Below are 21065 nucleotides of genomic sequence, written 5' to 3' on the forward strand. Positions count from 1 at the left end.
GATAAACCTTACTATTATCAAGGTTTATCGCAAATGCGATAATAAACGGCCGCAATGCATGAATATCGCTAAAAACTCAGCGATATTCATGCATTACCGAGCTAATGCTCTTAGCCATGTTATCCACCTCCCATTGGATAACATGGCTAAGAACTGCTCAGGGCAGGTGTTACTTTTTGGAGATATTCGCGCTTAGCGCGAATATCTCCAAAAGTTGGTAATAGGAGATAGATATCTTGCATGTTGTAATGCAAGTTATTGTGGTATATGGAACTCATACCATAATCTCTCAGGAAAGCAGAAACTGATCCTTTTGGGACCGCCTAAAAAGGCCTAGGGGGTGAGGAGTACTCTACTTTGCCCCCTTTTCACGTTCCGAACTATTTTATTTTACTCTCTTCTGTAATTACACAAAATACCAGCGATAAGATGCATCGGAGACACACAGTGAGAGAAAGGAGGCCGGAGATGAAGAAGACATGTCAAATACACATTGGAGATAATATAGTGGCAGAAGGGAAGTAAATATGAGTAAACTTACCATGTAACATAAAAATGTTGCACTCTATACTATAAGTCTCATTTTATACTACAATCACTTCGCTACAACCTCATAAATTAAAAATAAAAATGAATAATGTCTCAAACAATTTTTGATTTCTAAATATAAATTTATTCTTCAGAATTTTCTAAATTTGAAAGAACTAGTAACATGTCCTCATCAGCAATGTCCTCATTAAAAGTCTCCAATGATGATTCTTGTAACTCTATGGTCTCCAAACACTCGATAAATTCGCCATCAAGAGATTGATCAAAAAAATCATTCAAGTCATCTCCTCCTTGTGACAATATTTCATTATTGGTGCTGTCAATTTCAATCAATGTAGTGGAATCATTCAAGTCATCTCCTCGTGACAATATTTCATTATTGGTGCTCTCAATTTCAATCAATGTAGTGGAATCATTCAAGTCATCTCCTCCTTGTGACAATATTTCATTATTGGTGCTGTCCATTTCAATCAATCTAATGGAATCATACAAGCCATCTCCTCCTTGTGACAATATTTCATTATTGGTGCTCTCAATTTCAATCAATGTAGTGGAATCATTCAAGTCATCTCCTTGTGACAATATTTCATTCTTGGTGCTGTCCATTTCAATCAATCTAATGGAATCATACAAGTCATGTCCTCCTTGTGACAATATTTCATTATTGGTGCTCTCAATTTCAATCAATGTGTTGGACAATTCAAAAGAAATTGCCACGGTCTCTTCATTGTGAGCCATTTTATTTTGAAATTGCTTGCTGTAAATTGCAGAAAAAAATAATCACTTTCATTTATCGTTTTTAGTAATACATAATATAAAACTAACTTTATCAAGTATTTAGTATAACAGAAGGACTGCAAATAAATAACAGAAAACATTTTTCAAATTATCTTCAAGTGTACAACATAGTTCCCCTTACAAATTAACAACTCACCTTTTTAAAAGTAGCAGAAGTGTTAGTACTGTGTAAATCAAACACCAGAAATTCACCACCAAAAATTCCTCACAAATGTACCTCAGACAGTAGTATCACAAAATGGCTGTGGTTTCCTCTCATTTGACATATATACATAACCAATTAACTTTCATCACACACAAATACAAAACCAAAGTAACATTTTAATTGGTTCTAAATTTCAACACTTTCAAATGTGTTTTCCCCATGCAATTTTCCATAGGACATTTACATACGTCTACAGCCTGAATGGCTGAACGGAATTACACCAAACTTGGCAAAATGGTACATCAAACCTAAGAGGTCAGGAAGGATCTACTATGCCCCCTTATGGTCATTTCCCCCTTCGCTTTGGCCTCCTCTTGTCTCTCAATCCTACCGAGGGACAAGATGGCGGCCGCTACGGACTGTTTGGAATGTTGACAGACGCCGGAGAACCAATCAGCTTCGCAAAGCTCCGTAACGCGAAAAGTACGCGAAGCGGAGCGCTGTTACAGATATATATCTTTTTTTGAACGTTAATTTCTCAAAATCCACTGGAGCACATATATTGAGACCTAGCAAAGGCACATCGGGCTACCAGTCCCTAATATTTTGCCAAGTTTCGTGCAAATCCATTCAGCCGTTCGATTATTATTATTTTGTTTTTTTTTTGCCCCGCGGGGCCCTTTTAAAACCTCCACATCAAAACTAGGGGGTCAGCGAGGATCTACTATGCCCCCTTATAGTTATTTCCCCCTTTGTTTTGACCTCCTCTTGTCTCTCGATCCTACCGAGAGACAAGATGGCGGCCGCTACGGACTGTTTGGAATGTTGACAGACGCCGGAGAACCAATCAGCTTCGCTTCACAAAGCTCCGTTGCGCGAAAAGTCCGCGAACCAGTGCGCTGCCCGGTCCGCTGTTACAGATATATATCTTTTTTTAAACGTTAATTTCTCAAAATCCACTGGAGCACATATATTGAGACCTACAAAAGGCACATCGGGCTACCAGTCCCTACAATTTTGCCAAGTTTCGTGCAAATCCATTCAGCCGTTCGGGCTAAAAGTGAGGCCAACCGCCCTATGGAAAACTCAATGTTAAAAACACGTTTTGGGACCCCCCTTTTTTCTCGGCCCCCCCTTGACGAACCCCCCCCAAATTTTCAAGGGCTGCTCAGAAACAAAATGTGCCATTCTCCTGAAAATTTCAGCCAATTCCGTCCACAAACGCCAAAGTTATTAGACATAGAATTTTCAAAAAACCCATAGAGAAAAAATCCTAACTATATATACCTACTGGCGACCGCCAGTAGGTAATATATATATATATATATATATATATATATATATATATATATATATATATATATATATTACCTACTGGCGGTCGCCAGAAGGTAGTTATAGTTAGGATTGGCTACCATAGGAAATCAGCTACATTCTCTTGGGAATAACTCTGGCGCCGGTTGAGGAATTTGTGTGTAATTTTCCAAAATTTTGGCCCGCTCCTTCCCTGGAAGTTTCGGGGGGATTCGTGAAGTGGGGGCTGAGAAAAAAGGGGGATCCCAAAACGTGTTTTACCCATGTTAATTCCCATAGGACGGTCTGACAAGTCTACAGCCCGAACCGCTGAATCGAATTACGCCAAACTTGGCAAAATTGTAGGGACTGGTACGCAGATGTGCCTTTGCTATATTTGGTGAAAATTGCTCCAGTGTTTTTTTTTTTAAATTAACTTCAAAAACACATATATATCTATAGGCGCACTCCGAGCGCTCACCGGTACGCGTACCGGGGAGCGCACCGGCGCGCTATGGGAGTGCGTGAGCGAAAAGCTGATTGGCTGTCGGGTGTCTGTCAACATTCTAAACAGTCCGGAGAGTCCGCCATCTTGTGTCTCGGTAGAATCGAGACACAAGAGGTGAAAAAGAAAGGGGGAAAATATTAAAAGGGGGCAGGGTAGACACCCCCTGACCCCCTATGTTTTCTGAGGGGGGCCTAGAAGGACCCTGAAGGGCAAAAACATTTTTTTTTTTTTTTAATTCGCGGGGTAAGCGCTGGGTGCGTTCCCAGGTGCGCTCTCTGGTACACGCACCCTGAGCACACCAAGGGAAAAAATAGTGCAAGAAAATAGTGAAAAAATAATTTAGAGTGCTTAGAGGTAGGGTAGCTCTGAAAAGAGCTGTTGTGATATGTGGGTGTTTTGGGTACCTACAAGTAGGTACCAATGCAGTCTTATATTCAAGAGGAAAACTCTAGATGTCTTGCATGTTGTAACACAAGTTGTTGTGGTAAATGGAACCCATACCATAGTCTGAGGAAAGCAGAAACAGATTTTTTCACATGTTTCCTTGCTTTCTCAATCTGTGGACAAAATTGGTTGGACCAGTTCCATTTTTGCCTTTGGCATATATTAGAAAATACCAAGGCAGTTTTTGGAGAAAAGTGACATCAATTGCCCAAAGATGTCCTTTAAAAGCATTTCCAGACCTACCCCAGTCAAAGTGCCCAGGTCATTACCACCACAGTGCACAATTATGAGGTCAGGGGGTGGTAAATACATAAAGGATTTTACCAATGGTATCAATTGGTGACTTCTCAATCCTCTCTGTCCAATCCATACAATGTCCACATTTGGTAAATCAAGTTTGTAAATACCTCTATTAGCTGCGGTGGACAAAGCTATGACCCACACACCAGACACCAGACTTTTGGCATCTTCAAGGTAGATGTGCTTGTATTCAGATGAGTTGTGGAAATGAAATGGCAGTTTGAAAGTAGGAGTTATGTAAAAAACTGGTTCAGATTCAGTGCACTTGAAAAACAAACAATGATTGGTGCTTTCTAAAAATTCAGCACTGAAAATTAGGGTGCATGCTTTTTTTTTTTTAAGAAGTCATTTCAATGGTTGAGGAAAAGTCATTTCAAGAAACATTGCACATGATTAGCTGAAAGATTGAGCGGTCAAACACCCTTGCTGCATTTTTTTGCAACATAGTTTGATGAACTTCTGAACTGTGTGCTGGGTGAGGAGGGAGTTACCATGGAAACAGGGGATTGAGCACTGATGGGATGGGTGAATGTTATGTGACTTTCAAAGTGTTCAAAAGTACAACCAATTAAAAGGTGCAGTTTCTTACTGCACTTCATTAACTTCTTCTCTTTCTTCCTCTGCCCTCTTTGTTCTACAGTCCCCTTCCCTCAATCTCTCTGTGTTAGCCTCATTCTCTCCGTCCCTTTAGTCTCTCACTCCTCTTCTGTCACGCTCACTGCCTATAACTCAGCCATACTCCTACACTAACCTTCTTTCAGACCTTCTCCTTTACTTTCCTTCCTCTCTCTTCCCATCCTTCGCTCCTTCACTGTTTTCCCTTCCCTTACACTCCTTACTCCACTTCACTAATTCCTTCTCTTCCTCCCTCTGTCCTCTTACTTCTACACTCCCCTTACCTCATTCTCTGTCTGTTAGCCTCATTCTCTCCGTCCCTTTAGTCTCTCACTCCTCTTCTGTCACGTTCACTCCCTATAACTCAGCCATACTCCCACACTCACCTTTTTTGAAACCTTCTCCTTTACTTCCCTTGCTCTCTCTCTTCCCATCCTTTGCTCCTTCGTTCCCTTACTCTTCTTACTCTACTTCAGTAACTCCTTCTCTCAAACCCTCTGTCTGTCAGGTTTAAACTCCACGGGATCCAGTTGATGCACTAATGGTTCCACCTCCAAATGTCACCAAAACCCCAATGTGAATATACAGGGTGTTCGAGCTATTAGGCGAGGGAAAAAATAACAAACTAAAATAATAAACAGAGAAAGGGAAAAGGAAAGGGGCAGCAGGGAAGGGATACCTGTAACGACAAAAGACACCTTCTGTAAACACTACGTTTCAACAAAATGCTACTCTCATAAATTCTCGCTAAACATGCATCAAAAATACCTGCGTATAAAAAAGGAAAGACCCTCGATATTGAGACAAATTATTCGCTCCAATACTGTCTTTGGATTCCCTATGAAAAACATAAACAAGATGTAAACAATAGCCTTCACCCAGTTTAGCGATTCAAACAATGTGGTGATTCTGAACAGACCACATACCACATGACAGCACAGAGAGCACGATGTATATGGGGGTCCGTAGAGCCAAAAGAAAGAATAAGTTTCAAATTATGATCAAACCCTTTATAAGATAAAGAGCGGAGGATGCGGAAGTGTGTAGGAGGCAAGAACCACAACACTCCGCCCCTCAATTGCCCTTATCGAAGATGCACTATCCACAAACAGTAAAGACAAACAGCAACGCGTAGTTGCGTCCACCACGGAGTTCTGTTCCTTTACAGATTACCAGTCCCAACGCTGGTCACGGTAACGCGTAGTTAATTCCACTACAGCGCTCCGCTACTGAGTTCAGGATTTATGTTTTGGAATAGAACAATGCCAGGGAATCACGGTAACGCGTGGTTTCGACCACCACCGCGCTCCGCGACTGAGTTCAGGGTTTACGATAGAAAAAGAACAATGCCAGAGAATCACGGTAACGCGTGGTTTCGACCACCACCACGCTCCGCGACTATAACTGCTGCCACCAACTTAAAGACAACACAAACGGCAGTTCGTAGAATGATACCTTCCTTGTATCATCGCACACACCAAAAGTCCCGGAAACAAGCAACCGCAAGCCGCGGTCGAAAGAGTTTCCAATAACAAAGTAAATGAATCGGGAGAACAAGTCTTACCGCTGCAGGGGGACTCAGCGCACAAACAAGGAACTCCCCAGACGAGAGAATCCTACCTCGGAATCACAGCTTACTCGAAGAGCTCTGAGTCTAGGAACCAGGAACTGGCGTGCAGAGAGACATCTCTCACGCCGGGAACGAAATCAGGAATAACACGCACCCGGAAGCGTGTCTCCTCCTCTAAAGTACTTCCTGAGGGGATTCAAGAAGAATTATGGGTAATGTAGTTCCAAGGCTGGGCAGGCGCAACACGGCGGAACCTGACACTGTCCTCTAATTTACTCACTCCCCTTTTCTCACTCTTTCTCTGTTACCCACATTCTCTCCGTCCTCTCAGTCTCTCACTCCTTTCCTATCACGCTCACTCTCTCTCTGTTAGCCTCATTCTCTCTGACCCCTTAGTCTGTCACTCCTCTTCTATCACACTCACTCCCTATAACACAGCCACACTCCCTCACTTATGTTTCTTTCCTCTCTCACTCAGGGCCTCATTTATGAGAAATGACGCATCGCTGCGTGAAAGCAGCAATGCATCACTTCTCAGTGCGCTCTCCTTGTGACATTCCTGATGCGTCATATTTAATGTATGACGCATCATGTTGCAAGGAGTTAGATACGTCAGTATTTCTGACGTATCTGTAAGCGCAAAAGTGACGCATTGCTAGAGTGTGTCACAAAAGTGACGCAACTCCAGCAATGCATCCTTTCACATGGGGCCAGCCCCATGTGAAAGGACCTGCGTCAGTCTTACACCTGCTGTGAGGCAGGCGTAAGATTTTGACGCAACGGCATCCTAAAAGTGACGCAGTGAAATCTCATAGATTTCACTGCGTCACTTCTACGACCCTTCCTTGCGTCAATACGCCCCCTTTGCATACATTACACCTGGCGCAGGTATAATGTGGCGCAGGGGTTTAGAGAGTGATGCATCTACCTAGATGCGTCGCTTTATAAATATGACTCAACAAGGGGCAGCACCGACGACGGCGTAAAAGTGACGCATGGCCTCATAAATGAGTCCCTCAGTCTTCTACTCTCACTTTTTCTTTCACTTTCTCTGTCTCTTCACTCCCTTACTCACCTTGTCTCACACTCACTTGTCTTTATCCAGTCTGTATCTCCACTCTTTCCTAAACATCACTGCTCTTTTCTTACCCTTCCACACCCCCGTTCCTTCACTACATTTTCTTCACTTATCCTCATTCCCCATGTTCACTCTCCTTCTCCTCACTCTCCTTCCCCACACTCACCTTCTGTCAGTCCCCCTACTTCACTTCCCTTCCCCTCTCGTCCCTTTCTTTGCTTTCTCACTCATTTTCCTCTCCTCTCTCACTGCACTCCACTTCAGTTACTCTTTTTCATTTTTTTAAGAATACATCTCTTGTTTGAGAATTGGAGGTAGTTCTAAAAAGAACTTTTTTTTTCTTCTTTTTTCTTTTTTTTCAACAAAAACAAAAACAGGGAATGGCAAACTGCTCAACAGGAGCAAAAAAAATAATCAAAGTTAGGGCTGGGGACGGCAGCGGTGGTTCTCTAATGCTCGAACAATGTAGAGCATCACAATATTTGCATTTGATTGTGGCCTCATTAAAAACAGGCTGAATATTTGGGATCAGCTGTTCTGGTCGCCCCCTCACCGATGCAGTTGCTCCTCCAGTTGATGTAGAAGCACCATCCCCTGGAGCCTCTCGTGCCAGAGCCCTGGGACTCTCCCGGGCATAATTCTGAGGGTGCCTCCTCCTCTGGACGTGCCGAATCATAGTCGAATTTCCAAATGAATATTTTCTGGTAGGGTCACCCCGTGACAGGACAGTGTGACAAATTCGACACTCCACCTTTGGAGCATTTACTTTTTTTTTGTCTGCAGGTATGGAAAAAAATTTCCATATAAAATGCTCCTTAACTCTAGGCTGCGGAGCCTCTTCATCTATAAATCCATCTGAGTCCTCACTGCTACTGGAGGGTCTAGCAGCCATGATAATCCAAAAAAGATTAGGGTGGGAAAGATCAGTATCTTCCAAACCACTGATCTATACAACATGCATTGTCTCTAAAAAAATGACTTGATACAGGATATAGACTTGCCAGGTTACCAAATGTACAAAGCCATTTCTATACAGTGCTTTTTAGTTGAAAAAACCCAAAACTAGTATAAAGGAATGTGTTATTTGCCGATTTATTTGTCAGTAGATTATTTTGTCATCATTATTTACATAATACATTAAAAACATTCATCATAATATTTATTTAACAAAACACCACATAGAATGATAAAAAAAATTATTTGAAAAAGACTGTCGACGCGGCGTTTCGGTGTTCAAAATGATCATCACCTTCTTCAAGACAACAATTTTAAGAGTTTACAAACATCTAAACAAAATAGGAAAGGGAAGTTTGATTTTTTTGTGTCCTACTATACCCATCCCTTTTCCAAAAGAAGGGTACCTCCCATATTACCTTTAGATTAAAGAGTGTTAGAGCCAGAATGGAGACTTGAGGACCTCCTTGGTTGATATATGTTGAATTATATAGGAAGTTATTTTGGTTTAATTTGTTAGAGAGAGTTGTTGAGGTAAGAGGACAACCATTTGAGGACAGTTCCATGAGTCATGTATTTAAAGTGTTAAGTAGAATGTTGTGGTTAACAGCGTCAAAAGCTGAGGAAAGATCAAGAAGTATAAACAGACAAGATTCTCCTTTGTCCAGTATTGCAAGGTCATTGTCCATGATCTTGAGAATGGCCTCTACATGCTGCAGCCTGCTCTGCTCCGAAGCCCGATTGGGGGTCGTTGAGTAGGTGGGAAAGCATGCTGTGTTCGTTCAAGTGTGACAGAAGGCATTTCTTGAGGATTTTAGCTGGGAAAGGGAGGTTGCCATAGGTCAAAATGTGTTCAGCTCTTCTGCGTCAGCTCCCGGAGAAGTGGTGTGACACGTCCTATTTTTAGTAGTCTGGGACTGCACGTGAGAGGGAAGCATTGTTTATGATGTTGCTCCAGAATGGAGAGATGACATGCTGAAACTTCTTAACTAAGGCTGCCAGTATGGAGTCTGTGATGTGTGTGGCAGGGCTTGTGGTGGCAATGATTCTAATGAGTTTGTCTTCTTTTAGTGCTCTGAGTTTAGACCGAGTGCCATTGTTTTTTTAGCTAGGTCAGTATTTGAGTACTGTCAGGATCATTGATGTTACTATCTGGAGTGACATAGACATAAGGGGGTTTATCCAGTTGAATTGTCTCAGGCAGTGACAATTCTATGTTCTTGATCTTTTCATTGAAGAAGTTGGCAAATTCCTCACATCTTTTAGTTGAATAGTTTTTGTTTCCATGCTGGGAGACGATTATTGCTTGATGACTTTAAAGAGATTGCTGAGACGATTCCGTGTCCGCCTACCCGTGATTTGATCGAAGTGCTTTTGCTTTAAAAATATGTTTCTTGGCAAACCTAGTTGAGATATATGTGTCACTGAGGAATCCTGCCTTCAACTTTTTTATACCCTTCTGAGTAGTCCTATTGCTTCATTTAGGTCCTTGTTGTACTAGGTGTGGGAGGATTTGTTTTCATGCCTCATGAGCTTCAGAGATGCTACTTCTTCCAATATATCAGACATGGTTGTATTGCAGTGTGAGGCAAGGTCTTCGCCATTATAAATATAATTAACTGGACTGAGACGGTCACAGAATTTTCATGAGAGTTCGAATGAGTTGATTTGTTTGGGGTCTTTGGACCAGAATTTTGTCTTCAGTGCTTGTCCTTTGAGTGTTAGCTTTTCTGAGCTGATGGGAATGTGATCTGACCAGTTTATCAGCACTATAGAGTACAAGGTGATCAGCTTTTCCTTGCCTATTAGAAGGTGTAGGATGGCGTCTTTGACGTATGTTGGGCCACTGCAGAATCGTATCAGTTAGTTGGTCCTCAAGAATTCTTCAAGATGAGTAATTTGGGCATTATTATAGTCATTCCAGGAAGAATAAAGTCTCCCAGAAATGTGTTATTTGAGGTGATCTGATCAATGATATGCTTGGTGAAGATTTGTTTTACACCTGGGGGATGGTATATTAGGTGTATTTTGGTCTTCTTCTTCCCTTTCGATATTTGGAGTTCCACTCATGAAGATGATTCAAAGAAAGAGTATGCTGCAAAATTGAAATATTTAAGTTGCAGTGAGTTAAGATGTATAATCATAACACCACCTCCCGGTTTACCCTCTCCATCTCATCTTTTTTTTTAAGTAGCTTGGCGAGATCAACAAGTCGATTATTGAGTAGGATGGATTACTGAGCCAGGTTTCTGAGAGGAATATAATGTATATTCCCATAGTATAGCCTGTCAATCCACAGCATAGTCTGTGGATTGACAGGCTGCAGACCTGCATTTAAAAAGCATACATTTTATGTTTGCCTTAGGGGAATAAGCATTCAGATCATGAGTTGTGGGAGCTATCATGTGGTTATCTGGTGACAGTCCTCGTTCTCCATTATTTGGTCACAGGTATGTTGTGAGAATATTAAAGGAAGAAGAGTTTTGTGCCATCGGGTTTGTAAGCATTGAGTAGAGAGATTAGGTCACCCTGCTTGAGGTTATTGATGGCCCTTTATGGTCTGGTGGTACAGTCACATAGGGGTTGTGTTGACTGGTGGAGTAATGTGTTCTGATTTGTGAAGGTATGAATTCAGGCTCTTAGCTATCACTATAGTTTTTGGTTCCTTTTTCATAAGCTCTGTTGTGTTTGATATTTTAAAAAGTGGAAGGGGATGTGCAGGATGGAGTGTAATGGTGAGCAACCGATGGGTGTCCTGATTGATTAATCATGTTGTAAGTCATTATTTCATAGGGGTCAGTGGATGAATGGTGGTAGGGGAATTGTTCAGCTTGGGGCGATCGGTCACTGAGTCATTTTGGAAGACATTTTGTATGAGTGGAAAGAAAGAGAGAGGTTGTTCCTTTTGCGTTATTTGTATGGGATGTAAGTAGATATTGGCATAAGACATAACTTTTTATCAATGAATGGGATACTGCAGTCTACTGGCATGTAAGGTACAAATGGGTAAATGAAAGGGTGGGATGTGTTTGTGTAAATTACATAGGGGCCCTGCATTGTCCCAATAGTTTATGGTCCGAAGAGGCCATCATTAATAGGACGGTGTCTCCTACATTGAAGGATCTTTATTTTGCTTTTTTATCATACTGGTAAACAGCGGCATCTGGTAATGCAGGATCGGCGCTGTTTTTAGGGTTTGTGTCTACATATAATGAAATGATTCCTTGGGAATGAGCGCTCTTTATGTACCTATCCTGCCGCTGGTCTTATATTAAAGGCTCAGGCACTGAAACATTTTCGATAAAATATACTCCAGTTACAAGGGGTATGATGGAGAAGCCTGTTTGTAATTCCCCACTGAGATGACGGATCTATGGGAACTTAGCTATAGGTCGATGCAACTGGTATTGAGGGCAGTTGAAGATAGGTTGCAGTGGATACTGTGAATGAGTGAAGATTACAGGAAAGGAGGTGCCTAATGCTAGTTGGAGTGTGAGTTGGGTAGATTGAGGAGAAATAGGATGAAGGTCTATTGAGGGGTTGTTTGGGGGGTTGAGGGAAGCATGCGAGGGCAAGGGGAGTGTGTGTGTTTGGTTGATGCAGAGTGAGGTTTCTGAGCTGTTATGTGTTGGGGTGAAGGTCATATTCGATATTAGGTTTTGTCTCTGCCCATTCCTTAGATGGTACCGTAAGGGTGAAAAGACTAGCCCAAAGATTTTATAGTTGTGATCAGAGGCTCGTAACAAGGCATTGCCCTTGTTGTAGATAGTGGCAGTGACATGTTTTGAAACTGGCTGAGAATGAGATAGAAAGTTTGTGTCCAAATGGAATTCTGGTTAAGTTGGTCATGTGGAATTGATTCAAGAAAAGATCTTTCCATTCTCCATTGGGGAGGGTAAAAAATGAGGTGCATTTTTGGTAACCTTTTCGTTTGCAGAAGTTGATGTCCGCAGATAGGGTCCCTGGGAGTTCTTTTATTAGCCTATGTTAGTAGTTTTTGAGGCATTTTTAGAGATTATTTTACAGGCGGGGTTCCATTTGGCACCTCTAAGTGTAGGAGGTCTCTCATCTTTAAGCAAATATATAATAAAGGCACCTACAGTAAGTGCCAAAATAGAAACGTCAGCAGAGGGATGCATCAAGTGGTCGTATCTGGCACCAGTCTTGTTTATATAGGCATGGTGCAAATAAAGCGTAGTTGTCTGGGTCGCAGTTACTGGTAAACATTGTAAAATTGCACACAGGCTATCTATCTTCCACAGCGATACACATCAGTCACTAGTACCATATTCAGTTTGAGCAAAGGTTTAGATTTGTAGGCCCTAGTAGAGATTGTGATATAGGCCAGTGGAGGCAGAATGTTCCATATTTATTTAATATTCATGATAGAAATCCCCTGTAAACAAGGCCAGGTGTAGCTGTGTACCACAAATGTACCTAAATAAAATATGCTAAAATTGACCTAAATTATATCCTAAAAATATAGCATTCCCTCCTTCTGGAAAGACCCGATTAATTATTTCTGCGATCCAGCGTCAGGCCAACCTCCCTTTGCCATTGAGACAAACAGATTTCTCTTTCTCATCTTTGTATCTGGAAAGAAGCGAAGAGAATGCCCATCTTTGATTTCAACTGTAGGATAGATAGACCTTCTGCAGTGTCTACTGAAAAAGAAGTAGTCATTTTATTATTTCTCTGCACTCTGGCTCCTCATGTTTGGCACAATATGGCTGCCCCGATTAGAAACGGAGAGAGAGTGAAGAGAGGAGGGATTCCACCTCAACACTGGAGTGAGGTGATGGTACTACTCCATGGGAGACCAAAGTCCTCTGATCTCCACCTTGTTCAGATGACCACCCCAACCTGAACTGGACACATCACTCACCACTAATATCCCCAGAGGAGGGGAGAACTGCATGCCACATGTCAGATCGGTACTAAACATCCACCAGTGAGTCTTGTGTTGCCTTTTTGAAGATCCAAAACCGGTCTATAAGGTATCCACAATGATGGGCTGAATGCAGGCAAATATTTCATTGAAGAGCTAATATCTGCAAGTGAGGGTGTGAATGCAAGAATGCAAGACAGTAGAAGACCAAGCAGAATCTTCAAAGTAGCTCTTGCCTCAAACAGCAGGAACATAACCAAACGACCGGGACTTTCTGGGGCAGTGAGAACACTCTCAAGGCTGAATCCAGAATGATCGTATTAAGCCTCTGAAAATTTTTAAGAAGGGCCCTGGGCTCGATGATGGAAAATCCCAGAGTAGACATTATTAACAACACTTTTGTTTGAAGGTGCTCCAAAACCAGCTGAGGAAAGCCATCTAATCAAAGTACAGGAGTGTGTGTATTCCTAACCTGCAAAGATGAGCTGATGCCACTACAAAGCAGATACTTTATGTGGACCTGCAGAATTGGCACATGAAATTAGATCTTTTTGGAGACCAGGGTGCACCTAAAAAGCAACTCAGGCCCCTGCCTTCCTCAGGTACAACATTGGCAAGCAACATCATCACCTCTTTGAACAGAATAGCAGCATGATCTGCAGAAGATTAAGCAAAAAATGGAGGAACATAGGTAATGATATATATTTATCATCTTAATACCGTTAAAGAATGTCCTAGCGCCATCACTTAAGAAAAGTCTACTGTCCTACTGTAACTGAGATGAGCCCCCATGACTGTTCATATAACCAAGTTTTGAGACTGTCCCAAGGGGGCCGGGATAACAGGGTCTTCCGTTAAGATAGTCTTACTGACAGGGGGTTTAGGAGTAAACAGAAACACCGGCTCCTTGAGTAAGGGTTTAAGTGAGGGTTTTATTGGGATATAAGTCTTTCTTTGTAAGGTAGCTGCTCGGTCCCTGGAATGAGCTGCGGGATCAGAGGGAATGGTAGCTGGCTCCAGCGTGCTTTCTTCTTTCAGGGATGGTGACGGGTACTGGTGGGCTCCGGTATGGGGACGTCTCTCCCCCTGCTCTCCTCAGCTCCGGTGCAGGAAAGAACGGAAAACCGGATCAGGTAACTGGTAGGACCACTATGCATTAGTCAGGGCCGGGGGTGAGGGGAACCAGTGATAGTGCTGCTTAAAGGTTCTATGTACAGTCCGTGAGGGAAGAGTGCACGTGAAGGGAAGTAAGGGGAAGCTTTACAGGGGGGCTTTACAAATTTACACACAGGGCTGGTTCTTTCGCCCCACCCAGCCCGCCACACGACCCTGTACCTCTTGAAGCCACGCTCCTCCCGTGGGAACGTGGCGGGGCGAAGCGCGGAAACGTTGGCCTCCTGGCTTCTGGACCCCCGTCTCTTCTTCCTCCTCTGTATCCTCGCTGTCCGGACAGTTAAAGGGGCCGCATGTGGGGATATCAGCCGGCCAGCCTGACTCTGGGTCTTCTGTCCAAGTGTATTCTGGTAGCTGTTGGGACAAGGGGCAAGGTGAGAGGGGGGTGGCGACCACCAGTCCGTTGTTGTAGTCGTGTCCTGTCCGCACACCCTGTCACAGAGACCCTTTCAAAAACTGAGGTGGTTAGATTCAACACTTATGCATAAGGGAAGGCCATTCCAAATCTTAGGGGCAAGACAGGAAAAGGCCCTTCCTCCTTTACGTGCAAATTTTACGCGGGGTAGAAAAGAAGATGAGCCTCAGCAGAACAAAGGGGTTCATCCATATCCATACTAATATTATAAAGAGAGAGCCCAAACATTTGAGGCGGGTAATCTCAGTAACCACAGCACCAATCACAACACCCAATACAGCGTTGGAAAGGGCAGTTGCAGCAGAAGGACATAGGCTATGCAGATGGCCACTATAAAAAAAAAATTTTTTATTGTTTTTATTAACTTTTCAAGAAACAGTGGTGTTCATCACAATCATACAGTGCAAGACATACAATTGTACCGTAGGACACCATATACATTTAAAAGGTAAAAGAACCGTGCCAGCAAAGTAGTCCTTGTGGGCGTGTCTGCGTTGTGATGTGGGCTTGGGCTGGGGGCGTGCGTAATGCTGGGGACGTGTGGTACGGCCATCACATCGTGGGCTGTAGGCGTGTGCTGGGGCGAGACAAACGCTGGGGGCGTGACAAACGCTGGGGGCGTGTGTCCGTCCTTCATGCCATGTGAGTCGTACATACAAGCGGCAATTAGGTTGCTGCGCAGCATCAAGGGGTACGCTGGGGGCATGACACGCTGGGGGCGTGAGAAACACTGGGAGCGTGTGTCCGGCCTTCATGCCATGTGAACGCAATTGCGCCGCATCAAGGGGCACGCTGGGGGCGTGAGAAACGCTGGGGGCGTGTGCTACATTCCGCCCTTCATGCCATGTGGGTCGTACATTAATCAGAAGATCGTCTGCTGTGGCCCTGTGCTGGGGGCATGACAAACGCGTTCAGCTGGAGGCCTGGTAATTAACATTACTGCAGCCTCTCCTGCGCGCTGTTACTGAACTCTCTCATTCAACGAAATTAGACGCGCCTGCTACCATCAACCAGGGCTCTAGCCGGGCTCCGGCGGCGGATCAGTACACTAATTACACGAGCCTGATAACATCAACCAGGGCTGCATCTGAGCCTCAAGCGGGGGAACGTGTCTGCGGGGACAATTACTGCAGCCTCTCCTACTCGCAGTCACTGAACTCTCTCATTAAACGGATTTACCCGCGGCTGATAACTCTCTCATTCAACGACATTACACGCGCCTGCTAACATCAACCAGGGCTGTAGCTGGGCTCAGGCGGCGGATCACTACAGCAATTACACGCGCCTGCTAACATCAACCAGGGATGCAACTGGCCCTTCTTGGTCCCTATTCTAATGAAAGAAAAAAATGTTGTCTACCGCGAGATTTTAAAATAAATTCCCTTGCCAAATACACACATTACACACATTCTATTTCATACCCGGACAACGTCGGGACGGGCTACTAGTTAGGCCTATAAACTAGAAGTTTCTCCGCTCAGGCCTTAGGGCCCATCTTATAGAAGGCACTGTGAGCTAGACAAGCCGTTTTAACTATGATTCCCTTCTCTACTTTCAGCTGATGTAAAGATTTTATTAATGGTGCTGCATTATAGTGAATGGTACCTGTTAAAAGCCTGGCTACCCAATATTGAACTCATTGCAATCACATGACAGCATTTGCTGGTAGCCCCAAATACAGTGCATTACAGTAGTCCAGGCGAGAAAGAATAGTGGCTATTTGCAGGGTTGATCTTTAACCTGCTTGTATACCAGCTTGTACATGCTTAAAGTATTTATCCCCTAAAAATCTATATATGATGATGTCATCTACATAGACAGCAGAATATCATTCAAGGGGTTTGAGTATGGTGTTTATCACACGTTGGAATGTTGCAGGGGCCCCCAAGAAGCCTGAACGGCAATAAGGTAAAGTGATACAAGCCCCCCCCACCCCTCCCCTAGGGTGGAAAAGGCTGTCTTTACCTGGTCTTGTTCCCTAAGGGGTTTCTTGCCAGTACCCCTTACAGAGATATAGGGTACTGATGTATTTAGCTTCTCCCAGTCTCTCTACCATTGCATCCACTTTAGGAAGCAGATATGCATCAAATTGAGATATGGTATTCACTTCTCTGAAGTCAATACAAAAACGTACCGACGCATAAGGCTTTGACGCCAGTACAATTGGAGAATTCCATTCACTGATGGAAGGTTCAATGACATCCATTTGTAACATTTGCTTCACTTCTTTCTCAATGTGTCTCTCCTTGCTTCAGGTATACGGTATGGGCTTGATTGAAACTTCTTCACCGGGGAAGTATTTATGAGGTGTGTTAAAAGGGTGGTCTTACCCGGCAGATGGGAGAACACTCCATGAAGGGTTTGCACTTGCTTCAAGGTCAGCAGGAGATCGGGATCTATACTCTGCGTGTATAAAGGGTTTTCCCTATTTAATGGCCCTAACATAACCAGTACAGGTCTTTCTGTTTTTTCAGGTTTATGTGATAGATTTGGGTTGTTTTTTGTTGGAATCTAATTTGATACCGTAGGTAACAGGAGTTACTTTTTCTGTGATTACATAGGGGCCCTGCCATTGTCCCAATAGTTTATGATCCAAAGAGGCCATTATTAACAGGACGGGGTCCCTTACTTTGAAGGATCTTTCTTTTGCTTTCTTATCATACTGGTTCTTTTGGGAGAGTTGGACCTGTTCCAGATTGATTTTGACTATATTCCTGATCTGCCCTAAATAGAGTCTTGAGATTATTTACATACTCAAGAAGGGGTTTGATCCCGTCTTTCTCTTGTTCTAACACTTTCTTGGTCATACCCAATAGGGAACATGGCTGGCGGCGAAAGAGAAGCTTGAATAGTGAAAATCCAGTGCTTGTCTGTACCTTACATCTAATGGCAAACAAGGCAAGAGAAACATATCTTCCCATTTCCTTGTTTCGAGGTCCAGCAGTTTTTTACGGTACTTTTCAGTGTTGAGATATATCTTTTGACAAGCCCATCCATTTGCGGGTGATAAGCCGCGCTACAGATTTGTTTGACCCTCAACTGATGGCATATCCTTCGCATGAGCCTATATACAAAAGGAGTCCCTTGGTCTATTATGATCTCCTTTGGGAACCCCACCCTTGAGAATATGATGATCATTGACTACATGTGTGGTGTTGGGTTTTCGTAATGCCACGGCCTCTGGGCAAATGAGTGGCATAGTCCACAAAAACCAGGACATATTGGAAACCACTATATGAGGGGAGAAGGGGTCCTATAATGTCCATACCTACGCTCATGAATGGTTCTTCTATTACTGGCATGGGTATCAGGGGGACTGTACTGGGATGGCATCAGCTGTTTCTCTGACATATGGGGCACTCTCTACACCTTTTCACATGTTGGTAGACCCTTGGCCAATAAAACCTATTGGTTATGCCTCCTGGGAGGACCTGAGGGCACATCACACTCTGAATACACCCCATATCCATGAGGATAGTGACGGGTGTACTATTTACAGACAGGCAACAGTGATGGGGGGCCTGCATTCTGATCGTGTGCAGTACATAGGTCTGACCAATCCTATACCTATGGGTTCTTCCTTCTGAGGACAGAAATGGGCAATGTGACCAAAACCCCCTCACTGGAAACATTGAGGACACTTAGAGTTAGGTCTGGGTATAGGCCCTGGTATCAAGGTCACAATCTCTGGTTTCTTGGCCAGAGGAGATCAATGGGGTCTTAAAGCATCGTCTCCTGGATGCTTCCAATTCGTGTCCTCACATCCCTTCTGTAGCTCCTGAGCATGACTAAAACCACGCACTATCTCTACAGCTCTTTCTAGGGTCAATTGAGCATTCTGATGGCCCCTCTTCTGTATAGGGGGGTAAAGGGAGGTGAGCTACTGTTCCAAATATATTTTCTTGAGAACCTCCTCCTTTGACATTGTGAGGGGTTTGAGCCAATGATCCATCATGTCTTTGATACGATAATACAGGGCTCAAATGCTTTTCCGCGGGCCCTATTTGATTTGACGCAGTTTGACCCGTTAGGTCTTCTTGCCCACACCCAGACGTTCAAATATACTTCTCTTGATGTTTCCATAGGGAGTGGTTCCCTGAGGGTTAGCGGCCTGATAAGGAGCCTGGAGGTAACGGGGCAACAAAGGACCTAGGTCCTGTCCCCACCTATCTGCGGGTCGTGCCGCACCCTGTACCATACACTCGAAATTATTTAAAAAGAAATCCGGATGCTCTCCTCCAACATACTCCTGCAGTATTACAGATGGTAAGATCGTATGGCCCGTTTGCTGTCCCAGAACATCAGCAAGATTCCCAATAGCTGTATTCAGTGACTGGGTTTGGCTTGTCAGGGCTTTTTGGAGTGTCTACCTTCCGCTGCTATATTAAAAACAAATTCCGTGACTTTCTCTTAGCAGTCCGCCATTTTGTAGACCACAGCCTCCATTTTGCCAGATCCCACTTCTGACACCACCTGTGGGAGGGCCTGGCGGATGTATAAATGCGGAAGCTAGGTAGGCTTCCCAACTGTTGATGTTTATTTAGGTTATAGCACAGTTTGAAAATGGCATCTGAGAGATAACAGTTATCGGTCTATTGGCTACACTGATAAGTTGCTGGTCTCTTTTTTTCTAAAGGGGTCTTCCTTCAGGATGGCCCGCCATGAATCTCAAAGAAAAGAAATCAGCTGTAAGTATTCGGTTGTAGTGTAAATCCCTGTTGGTCTCTGTCACCACACTTGTGATTTGTGGGTTCAAGGCCGGGTGTGAGGGGAGAAAATAAGGTGCACCTCCGTTAAGGAAAAAAAAGCCTAAATTCAATTCTCTGGGGTTGTTTTACCTGTGCCCTTTTTTAATAGGCTTCGGTTATCCCCCGCTTTTATAAGGCACAGTGCTCAGGGTCAGGCCTGGTTATCATCACCTTGGTTAGGGGACTCGTTTCCATTTAAACTGTCGTTCCCAGGTCTCCAAATAAGTATTTGGATGTGCCAGTTAAAAATAAATACTCCAAATCCTCTGAACAGGCGCCGGCTAAACACAGCTAGTGTGCACCAAATACTCCTTCACATTGACCTCTCCTCCCTTCCCTTCAAGCAATCTCACACCTTCCCCTCTGACACTCACCCGCTACGCTGCAATTCTCTTGAGCTGTGGCGCCTATTCAGTATCTATCTTCTGGGTGCGTCCACCAATCCTCGCTCAGAGCTTCAGGGATCTCGTCCAGGCCGGCGACACCTTCTGATGCGTCTGCTTCGCTGGATAGCTTCTCCCTCGCTTGTTCGGCATTTCCTCCTTCTTCAGACCTTCCGGTTTCTCTGTCTCTCTCCTTCCACCATGCGGCAGCATCCTTCTCTCCTCCTCCTCGCCAGGGGGATTGGCTCTCGCCTGTTTTAGTTCTGGCTTTTCACGGTCCATGAGGTGGTATCGGGGACATACTTGTGGTGAGTAGGGGTGCTCGGGCCAGCTTTCTCACAAAGAGCCAATAGCAAAAATGTGTAAACAGGTATCACATATACACCCATTAGGACTTCTTGACTGAGTGATGTGTGTCATAAAGTTGACCCGAGTTCTAGATTTAGTGTGTGGTCAACGGGTTACTCAGTCACAAAAGGGATGCAATAGCCAACACATTAGACAGAGTAATCTGTCCACTAAACTCTAAATAAGGATCTATGTTTCCATTGTAGGCAACTGCAAATCTGGCACCTTTGCAGCCCTAGGTACCGTCAACACAAGAGAAGCAGTTGTAAGCGAATTAAATTTCATCTTAGGTGAAGTGTCCAAGTCATTTGTGTTTTGTAGGTAAAGAAATAAGCCAGTATCAGTGAGGGGGGAACCAAATGCTTTCTCATCGCCACTATCAGGCCCCATTCGGAGAGCCGCAAGAAACAGGAGCTACCTGACTGTCAGCTGTGAATGATGGAAGAGAGCAGCTTCCACACCTCTTAAAGTGTCAGGGTTAGTTCTCTCAGCCTACGTATAGAAACACTGCTCCATGTTTTCTTTTTATATTCATAACACATTGCTAGTCAATATTTTCAGTCTACTGCACTTCGTTGTCAACATTCCGTTTTACTGGACTATTAAAAAAACAACATAATAGGTCACCCATTTGCAGGTTTTCTTTTTTCATTTGATTTCAAACATGTAGATTTAAAAATGTGTTCTGGAATTCACACGCTTCAAGATATTCTGTTGCTCATTAATTCAGACAAAATGCCTATAATGGAGGCCTAGCATTACAAGGAAGTAACATTTTATTTTCCACTGAGATAGGCAGTATATCATTGATAAAAATGTATTTTAGAGGTCTGCATGGCTATGAAGGGCACAACAA

The sequence above is a fragment of the Lissotriton helveticus genome, chromosome 2_1 (genome assembly GCF_964261635.1).
Source record: "Lissotriton helveticus chromosome 2_1, aLisHel1.1, whole genome shotgun sequence".
In the NCBI taxonomy this organism is placed as follows: domain Eukaryota; kingdom Metazoa; phylum Chordata; class Amphibia; order Caudata; family Salamandridae; genus Lissotriton; species Lissotriton helveticus.